The sequence below is a fragment of the Eublepharis macularius genome, chromosome 5 (assembly GCF_028583425.1).
Source record: "Eublepharis macularius isolate TG4126 chromosome 5, MPM_Emac_v1.0, whole genome shotgun sequence".
NCBI lineage: Eukaryota > Metazoa > Chordata > Lepidosauria > Squamata > Eublepharidae > Eublepharis > Eublepharis macularius.
In genome coordinates this window covers 16,570,257-16,581,236 of record NC_072794.1, presented here as the reverse complement: position 1 = coordinate 16,581,236, position 10,980 = coordinate 16,570,257, and the positions used below count along the sequence as shown (strand labels likewise).

General features: G+C 41.4%; 1 pseudogene; it reads left to right on the top strand.

Moving 5' to 3' along the window:
• Window positions 1–247: 247 nt before the first annotated feature.
• Window positions 248–10,980, top strand: part of LOC129330659 (ceramide synthase 4-like) — a 323,796-nt pseudogene continuing 313,063 nt past the window's right edge.

Genomic DNA, 10,980 nt, shown 5'->3' with positions numbered 1-10,980 from the left:
AATAACCCTGTAGAAGAGAGAGACTGGAACTTCTATACGATGCACTGTAAGGCACAGACTCTGAAGTAAGCATGACATTGCCCCAGATGGTTGCCTGTAGTCAAGGGGTGGTTTAAGCAACAGGGTGGAGTAGTTGGAAGTTCTGCCTTCCAAGCTACCAATGGGGGAAAGGAACTAGAATGTTCTCAACTATAAAAATCACCAGAGTTGCACACCCTCCACATTTTTCATCAGTCACCTGTGAGCAAAAAAGGTAAGGAACATTGTGAGAGGATTTGGGTGGTGGCAGGGGGCTCTCCCACAGCATTCCAGATGTTTCTATTTTTCCCATTTTAATAAGAGGAAACATGAGTGACCAAGACCCTGCTAGTATAATAACAGACTATAAAGGTGAATTTAAAAATGTATTGTAACTGCTGTGTTTGTTCTGTTGGTAGTTAGGTTTTCGTTGCGTGAAGGTAATCTGAACATGGATGTATGCAATTAACTTCTCATAGAGTATTTTGTGTATGTATCTGTTGCTATACTTTTGAGGGGTGTATTTACATTTACCAGTGTACTTTTCTATGGGCACGCGTGTGTGCACAGAAACACACACTTTTATTTCATTCTGTTTGAACTCTATTTTGCCTAAAATAACTTTTTACAAATTAAGGCTTTATTTTAGAGTATCATGTGAAGCTTATTCTGCTCCTCTGGTATTCCTCTGCACGATTTTGCACATCGCGCCTTTCCCCCTGGCAGTCAGTTTTCGCAGGTTATAAGGCTTGTGCACAAAAAACCAGCTCCTACAAAGACCGCAGCCTCAGTTTTTCTCTCCTCTAACTCCCATGGAACCATTTACCTATGTCTTTTGCCAATATGCTGCATGGGACAGCTAGAAAAGAGGATATTTCCCCCTTTTTGAATAATGTTTTTAGTATAATTCCTCTTGGTCAAATTCCTCTTGGCCAAACCACAAATACTCATGTGCACCAGAAAACAGATTTCCCAAGGAAAAACGTATTTGTATTTGTGGTCTGTCTGCAGTGGAGAACCTTCCTCGTTGTTTATTACACTGCCTGCTATACGAAACACCCAGAATTAAATTCCTGGCCGGAATTTTACCTGCCACACCACATACTCAGAAACTGAGAAAATCGTGGTCCTGTTAGCAGACAGCAACAGTCATGTATTCTTTAGAGTTTCACAATTTGCGTTACGAGCCAGGAAGATCAGATCCAAGGCTTCTCCGAACGGGGTGTCCTTATGACTGGTATGATTCCTTGTACAATTTATTTTTTTTCTAACTATGACGATGGATGTAACTGTTTTTAGAGGAAGCATATGATGGCCTATGGCTAATGACAATAAATCTACTTCTGAATCATGTCAAGGCGCCTCGAAATTGCTCATGGGGGCACACTCATCCTAGGAAGGAACCATGTTTAATTATAGCTGAGAATTGTTTAAAAACTCAGATAAACTGGTAAAGCAAGCAGTGAGCATGGAGCAAGGGTCACTGGGTGTTTGGAGGGGAGGTGGTTTTGAATTTCCCGCATTGTGCAGCTGGTTGGACTAGATGACCCTGCAGACCATTCCAACCCTATGATTCTATGATTTATATATTAAGGTTCAGCTGCTGACGATTCCACAAAAATTCATTTCATACAAAGCTTCCAGCATTTCGAGCCCTTTTGCCCAATTGGCCTTCCCTACTGAGCCACAGCTGGAGATAGAGAAAGGGAACCTTGCCGCCTCTCGAGGTGAGAATGATTGACTAAATAAAAAAGAAAATATGCTCTCTCTCTCGGAATATGGCTGGATGGAATTACAAAATGTGTATGAAGGGAATAGAGGAACTCCTGAAAAGCTTCGATACAATCTTAGTACAGGAGACTTGGTCAAGTCAGTTTGGTGTAGTGGTAAGAGAGAGGGGCTCTAATCTGGAGAACCGGGTTTGATTCCTCACTCCTCCACTTGAATCCAGCTGGGTGACCTTGGATCAGTCACAGCTGTTCCAGAGCTCTCTCAGCCCCACTCACCTCACAGGGTGTTTTGTTGTGGGGATAATAATAACATACTTTGTAAATTGCTCTGAGTGCATGTTAAGTCATCCTGAAGGGAGGTATATAAATTGAATGTTATTATTTAATGTTATTCAATGGAAAAAATATACCTTTCAGACTATTCAACTTGTTCTCTTGAGGCTGTAAAGAACAAGAAAATGGGATGCCCCTTGGTTGGTATTGCTTGACTCATCTCAACAAAACTACTTGTGAAAATTACAGTATTACCTAATTATCCCCCCTATCCAATAGACTTGTACTTGAATTTTCAACATCTGTCATTTATAGTGATTAATGCCTATATCCCTCCTGATATGCATAAAACAGATCTATCTAAATATTGGAGTAAAATAAATGAATACTTTCAGTATATTAATTCCTTACATCCGAGGGCTATGTTTGTGGTAGCTGGTAACTTGAATGTACACACTGGGGCTTCCAATGAAGAACTTTTCCTTAAAAGCTTTGGGGACTAATCTGCAGCTAATTTCCCTATCAGGGTAAGAAAGTCGAAAGACTTGAAAATAAAACAGAAAAATTAGCTTCCCTAACAGCTAATAATGGCTTGATGATTGATAACTGTGGGAATTATACATGTGTAAACCAGATAGAATTTTCACCCTAAATTGTATCTGGAATACATACAACAAAAATGTGACCTGCTTTTTGGCACATATGAGGGAATAGTAGCTCTTATCACCAAACTAACTTGGAAGATTATTATTGTAGAGATTGAATAATGTTGGTGCAAGTATTGAAGCCTGCTGTCCTCCCCTCTCTTGCATTATTGTATTCTATAGGTTACCATAAAGCCCACATCGCACCCTCATATAAATGACATGATGAAATTTTTTTCATTAGCCATAGAGCCAGCAGCCGATGGAGGATTTCTTCAACATCCTGCAGTCTCTCTCTTGACTGCGAGAATCAAAGGCACTATGTAAATCCATGAATGTAGCATAGAAGCTTCCTCCTCTCAAGGATATGTATTTCTTAGTCGAAAAGTGCAGCACTAACTCATTATCTGTGATATCTAAACCCCTTTGAACTCCTGCCTGTTCCTCATTCTTACCTCTCCTTTCAACAGCCTTGCAATTCTCTCTGCTGCATCTCCTCCAGAAGTCCTGAATGCCTGCTGGCTACTTGTGATCTCATTGCTCTCATTTATTTCCTCTCTGAGAGCTGTGGCATTTCACATGCCTGTTCAAAGTTTTTTGAAGGGAAGCTCTATACCTTGCTCTTCCACTCACCTGGGCAAAGATTTTGTCTTGATGGGCTGAGGAGCTGTGTACTGTCCCTTTTCCTGCCATGTAGTCTTCCTGTTCATAGCTGCCTGTAAGTCTTAATTAGATCCCCTCCACATTGACAGCTTGCATCTTTTGCTCCTGGGCCACATTTCTCCCTCTCTCACAGGATTATCTGTTGGGTTCTGTCCTGCAAGCCAGTTCACCTCTGCCAAAGCCATGGCAACTTCTCCCCACTGGTGTCCAATTCTGATGTCATCTGCCCAGTGCCTTAGTATCTTTTCCTTGAAGTGTTAAGTACCTCCTGGAGATTTGGTCCCACTGCCTTGAGAAGCTGGAAACAGCAAGGATCTTTTCCAGTGTTCAGCTCACACTGGCCCTTGGAACTTGTGAAGAGGAGGCAGCTTCTCCCGCCTTTCAGTTTTCCATTCCATCTGGTCTGCTGGTGTTCTGAGCAGCATGCCTGTTCATTTTCTTGCCAATCTCTAACCAAAATTTTATAAGAAACCAAAAACTTCTGCACCTTTTCTGCACATGATTTCCCACTCAAGGGTGTTGTTTGCCAAACTACACATGGATCCACATCGCTATCCACCATGTAATAATTCCTGCACAGGCATCTGTCAGCTTACTCCCTTGGCTAGCTTGTGCAAGCAGGTAGCATGCAGATGAGAGAGGTGCAACCCCTCCCAGATGCCAGGAGTGTGGAATGCATTTTAGCTGAAGGAAATCCATCCTTCCCAGTAGGGGTCACTCACCACTCCCCAATTTTCTTAAGAGGTTTTGGGGGGGGGGGCTTTCCCTTCCTCTCTGTATGTTTTTTATCATATACTTTTTATTAATTTTCAAATTAAGGATACATACTCATAAACAAACATAACATCAAGGGATATCAAACATAACATCACAGGATATCAAGGAGATAATATACAACAAAATATGTATTATATTCATTTCCATCTCTACAATTCCTTCCTCTTTATATCTTCTAGTCCTTATTCTAGATCTAGTTTTCCTGTAAGGCTACTCTACTTGACTCTAATAAATATTCTCTCCTATCCTCATATCATATACTTAATTTCTTGTTCCATATTTTGATTTGGCCCATCTATAGAAGGGTGTCCATCTTTTCTGTGAATCATATCTACTTTGTTCTTTTATCAGTTCTGTTAACACATCCATTTCTGCTGTTTCTAAGATTTTTTCTATCAATTCTCCTTTCGTTGGTACCTCTATCTTCTTCCAATATCTCACATATGTTATTCTTGCTGCCGTAATTATATGAAGCATCAAATACCCATTTTCCTTCTCTATCCCCTCCGGCATAATGTTCAGTAAGAACAGTTCAGATTTTTAAGGTATGGTCATGCCGAATACTTCTTGAAGTAACCCATGTATCATCTTCCAATATTTTGCCACCTTTTCACATGACCACCCACATGTGATAGAACGTACCTATCTTATCTTTACGTTTCCAACATTTATTGGATGTGTCCGCATACATTTTAGCTAATTTCCCTGGTGTCACATACCACCTATAGTACATTTTATACAGATTTTCTTTGAATGAGACTGACTTTGTTATTTTAATATTCGTCTTCCTTATCTATGACCGTTGTTCTAAGTCTATATTATACCCCAAATTTTGTGCCCACATTATCCTGCAATCTTTTATTACTTCATCTTCCCTTTTCAACTGCATTAGATATAAGTAGAGTTTCTTAATTATTTTTTCATTTGTCTCCAACAGCAATTTATCAAAGGGAGACTGTTCCATATAGCATCCTTGCAATTTATCTTTGGCAAATCCGGAATCGATTTGTGCTCTTAGCCACCAATCCATATGTATATCCTGTTCTTTTAAATCCTCTATTGAGTTTAGCTTTTCATCTTTTCCTAAAAATTGCTCATATCTATATATTTTCTCCCAGTTTAGTAAATTTGGGTGGGTAAATGCTTTCACTGGTGATACCCATTTTGGGATTCTTTTGTCTATTTGCGGTTTTAATTTCTCCCACACTGACATTAAAGACTTTCTTATTACATGATCTTTGAAGTACTTATGTACCTCAACTTTTTGATACCAGAGGAATACATGCCATTCCAGTTTAAGATCATGTCCTTCTAACTTTAAAAGCCTTCTATTCTGAGTTAAGATCCATTCTTTAATCCAGACCAAAATACAGGCTTTATAATATGTTTCCCAATCCGGCAAGGCACATCCTGCTTTCTCTTTTAAGTCCTGTAGTGCTTTAAGTCTTATTCTAGGGTACATTTCGCACTCGGTTTTTAGAGCGCGTTTGTACCTGTTCCACATCCCATGTTTGCAAGGTTTTCACACTTAAAAGCAGTCATGGGATGCAGTCCCGCTTTTTGGCCGCTGTATCCCCGATTTTTCCCCCTGCGGACATACCCCGATGTTTTTTTAAGTTCGCTGCCGACTGGCAGCTGGCCCGCATTTTGCTAATGTGAACACTTTTGCCTCCTTTTTGCTTCTCTCCCCCCCTCTCCGTTTCCCTGGGAGCTGATTGGTTTGTGCAGAATTAACCACTCCCACCCTCCTCAGCTCTCTGAACTTCTTGTCCACCATTTTTTTTAGTAAAGCGAGCTGAGGGTCATAAGGCTGCTTCGTTGGTTTCCTTCCTCCCAGTATGCATGCTGTTTTTTTCAAAAGCCAGGAATGATTCCTAAGTTTGCTGCTAATTCCCTGCTAGCTTTAAAATCAAGGAAAGTGTTAAATAGCTGCTTTCTCCTTCCTCCCTTAGGGTATGTACACACATTCTTTTTTTTTTTTAAAGACAAGAATGGGTTGCAACGTTGGAATGTTCCTGCACTTTCTTCCTGGCTTTAAAATCAAGGAAAGTGTTAAATAGCTGCTTTCTCCTTCCTCCCTTAGGGTATGCACACACATTCTTTTTTTTTTAAAGACAAGAATGGGTTGCAACGTTGGAATGTTCCTGCACTTTCTTCCTGGCTTTAAAAGCCAGGAAAGGATTAAATGGCTGCTTTTCCCTCCCTCCCAGGCATGTTTCAGACTTTGCCAAAGAGGGGGAAAAAAACCAAGCATTTTGCACAGCCCTTTGGAAACAAGCCTCTGCTTCCTGGGAGGAGATTAATCGGCAGCATTTTAACCCTTTCCTGGCTTGATTTAAAAAAATGAGAGTGGTACATGTTTTCCCCCAGAACTCTGCCACCAATTGCCTCTCCGGTGGGCAGGGGACAGCCCAATCAGCAAAAAGGGGGGAAGGGTTCCAACATTGCAACGTTACTACGCATGCTGAATTTTTTTTAAAAAAGTGTGACGTGAATTGCAAGGCCCCAAAAGCCCAAAATTGCACCGAGGTTTTGAAATGAAGCACAGACACCAAATCGAAATTGCAGTGGACAGTGTGAAATGAACAGGTGCAATGCCGAAGCCACTGCGATCGGGGCGAATGCTCATAAATGGCGGTTTAAACCGTAAGTGCGAAAAGGGCCTAGGTCTTTTGCCTTGCCATATAAATTTTGAAGTTATTCTATTTAGTTCTTGAAAGAACGCTTTTTTCTGTATGATTGGTATGGTCTGGAATAAAAACATGAATCTTGGCAATATATTCATTTTAATTGTGGCTATATTCCCCAACAATGATATATGCATATCTTTCCACTTATTTAAGTCCTCCACAACTGCTTTGATTAATTTTTGGTAATTGTCCTCCCTCAGTGAGATAGCTCTATTGGTTATATAAATTCCTAGGTATTTCACTCTTTTTTCCCATTGGAATCCAGACTTCTCTGTTAATTCTTTAATTTGTGCTATTGTCATATTTTTGGTAATAACCTTTGTTTTTTGCTGATTAACCTTCATTCCTGCCATTTCCCCAAATCTTTTTATTTTCGATATCAAACAGTCAATATGTTCTATTGGTTCTTCCAAGATACATACTAGGTCATCAGCAAAAGCTTGTAATTTATATTCTTCGCCTTTTATTACTGTTCTTTTTATTTCTTTATCTTTTCTAATTTCATTATTTAGGACTTCCAGAGACAGAATGAATAAAAGTGGTGATAACTCTCTATATGTTTTCCTTCTTACAACTTGCACTGTAATTTGTATAGCCTATATACTTTCTAGGTTGATAGTGCAATAGTGTTCTTCCACATGCCAAGGCTTGCACATGCTCATGGTCGTTTATTAAATTTAAATTTTACTTTTATTAAAGATTTCATAAATGCTCTGATTTGTCTTCCAATCACAACACTGTGGTCTTGAGATATGCCATTATCATGCCAAATAGCTGGAATCCCAAATAGAATTAGGTGAGGCAGAAACTGTTTCATGTTTGGGCATCTTGCCATCCTTACTCCAATCCTAAGAGATGGGCTGTTTTGACTCACCCCAAGCCAGTGCCTGCACGTCTTTCCCTGCTTTCTTCTGTCGATTTTCTACACTCTGCCTTGTCTTGTGCTGTTCCCAGGGCTCTATCTGCTGAAACCAAAGCCTATGTCAAATGCCTTCAAAATTCTCTTACCTCCAATTTTTCTCTCTTATTTATTTGTGTTTGTGTGTGTGTGTGTGTGTGTTTGTTTGTAGCCTGCCTTTCTCACTGAGACTCAAGGCAGACTACACAGTGTGAGATTAGTACAGTCAATATCAGGAACATGTCCATAAACAAAACCGTAGGATAAATAGACACAAGTTCACAAAGACACAGCATTAGTAGTAATCTAATACAACATAGTGGTAAGGTATATGGTTCCTAACATCAGCAGATCATTTGAGATCCCCTCCCTACAATACACCCCTCCTATCCAAGTAAAAAGCCTTTTGGAATCATTTGAGTTTGAGTTGACCTGATCTTTTTTCTAAATAGGATCAGCCAGGAAAAGTCCTCATTGTTTCATGCTGTACTTCTGAACATTGCATAAACCATGGCGAGCAATGCACAATTTGTGACATTGCTTAATTCCCTTCCTTTGTATCTCCTTCCAATGTGTAAATGAGCATTTGATATAATCCTACCCCCAGGCAGCCTTTCCCAGGAACTGTGTTCTTCATTTTTGGTAGGTGTTTCTTTCTTTCCCCACTATCAGGCTTTTTGCTCCAGGCATCATTGTAATGCCTACACCAGTGTATCAGCTGTTTTTTTTATATATATATAAATGTTTATTTTTAATTACTAGCCACAAAAATTACAAAGAAGGGGAAAAAGGAACAGGGGGAAAGGGAAAAAACAACATATAAAAAACACACACTACATCTACAAGTATTGCATTCCCTTCATAATACAATTATTTAAAGTTAAACTTTCTAATATGCTATTAGATTGGTAGATCTTATAAAGTACGAACTACAGTCAGGATCAGGTCTTCCTCCCCCACCCCTGCGTCTCGGTTGCAGCTTTCTCTGAACAGCTACAGTAGCTGCGTTCACTCCCTCCTCCCCATTCTCCCCTTCAGATCCTAAATCTTCTCCTTGCTGAAACTCTTGATGATTAAACTCAAAGTCCCTCAGCTGTGCTTCCGATGTTATCTTGTAGGCTTGGTCTTTATAACTGAACCAGATGCCTTCCGGAAATAACCATTTGTATTTTATTTCACGCTTCCTCAGAAGAGCTGCAAACCTTTTATATTTGAATCTTCTTTTCCGAGCTAAAAATGGAACGTCCTTCAATATCTTAACCTTGTTACCCAGAAAGTCCAAGTCCACATTGTACGAATTATATAAGATGGTGTCCCGAGTCTTCTTAGATGAAAAGTCAATAATAATCTCGTGAGGCAGCTGACGCTTCATTGCATATTTTGAAGATGTCCGGCGGACTTCCAGAATATCGCTTTTTAACTCTTCTTTAGTTGCCTTTGCGAATGACGCCAAAAGTTCCGACACCAAATCCTTTAAGTTTTCACTCTCCTCCTCCACATTCTGAAGACAAAATACCGTCTGAGCACGATCCACTTGTAACCCTATCAATTGATTCTCCAAAAGCTTTACTTTGTTTGTTTCTTTCATGAGTACTACGTTTTCCCGAGCAGACTGCTCTGCCCCAGACGCTAGGTCTTTAATGGTTTTCACCTCGTTTTCAACTGAACCAACCCTTTGACCGATTTCATTTAGCTTATCAACAAAGGGCTTCATAGCTTCAACGACCGACCACTTAATCACCTCTTCAAGAGACTCTCCTTTCCCCTGCAAAGCAGCCGAAACAGATTTGCCCAAAGCAGGGCTCTGCTTTTTCGTCGCCATCTTGGGGGGGGGGGGGGAGTCCGCCAACTAAGTTCCAAAACTCAATGAAGGGGAAGATATCCGAACCTTCTTAGCTTCAACTCCCACCAATCCTTCGCATACGCTTAGAATAACAGAAGGGATTCGCTTACTTCCAGGTTTTCACCTTAAATCTGCTTGTTGCCGTTCTCCATGGCCCAGCAGCACGCGATGTGCTGCGCAAGTCTGCCGGCCTCCGTAGGAGCAAACGGGCAATTTATCCCCTGCATCGACTTCAGGGGGCTCTTCCTGCGGCGCTCCGGACCCTGACCCCCTCACTGGGAGTCCTGGGGGTTAACCCTTGCGGGCCAACCACCCGGTCAGGCTGCTCGGGTGCTTCCTCCCGGACCTGCGGAGAGGAGCATCCGACATGGCCGGGAAAACGAAACCAAATCCATACCAGCTGGTTTTTAAATCCTTGATGGATGAGAAGCTTTACCTGTTTGCCACCCTTCTGTTTTCTGATGTCCTTTTTGATTGTCTGAATGCGGGGGTTCTACTTTATTAGGCTTTGATATGGCCAGCCTTATAGTAATGTCTTAATTTCTGTATCATATCCTTCATTCTGTATCATATCATGTTCTTTGTCCTGTAAAATAGAAAGTTCTTTTGTGGGTCACTCTTTTCACTGTTCCTGTGTTAAAACTGCCACAACAATTCTGGGCATTCATCGGGTTGCTATCTCCAAGTTGAGAAGTTCCTGCAGATTTGGGAGGGTGAAACCTGAAGGTGGCAGGGTCCCAGTGATACATGAATGGTAGGTGTTGGCGGCGGCTGCCGGGCCTGGCGGACACGGGGAGGTGGCAACGAGCCACCTCCCCTCAGGTCCCATTCAGCAACACAGGAGGTCTGTGTTTGGCCGTCAGAGCTGCCTATCAGGGTTTGCAGGGATGAGATTGGAGCACCAATGGCTACAGAACACCCCCTTCCCCTTCCCTCCCCTGGGTGTCTTCTCCCAACTTGAGACTGCTTTGCTGCTCCGTGGTTGAAAGGAAGCCCTGCTGATCAAGGAAAGCTGGGCTTCCATTCGGGTTTCCAGGGTGACAGAAGGAGGGCAAACAGAGCTCAGGCTTACCCCTGGCTCCGTTGCTAGGGGAATAGATTGCTGGCACCTGAGTGTCTGGATCCCCGATCCGAGCCTGAACGCAATGATCCAGGCCTCCCCCGATCGCTGGATAGTTGACCATGGACGATCACAATCCGCCGGGTCACAATCACATGATTGCCATTATCGTGGGTTTTTTTCGATCGTAATGTGGATCATGCCCATCTCTAGTGTTAAGTCATCCTGAAGGGTGGTATATAAATCGAATGTTATTATTATAATATTATTATTACTATATTCGTATATTATTTTTTATTGCTGAAAAGTGCTTTAAAGGTTTACTTGTGTTCATATTATTTTTAGTTTTGACAGCTCCTGTCACCCAGATGGGTCTTATAGAAC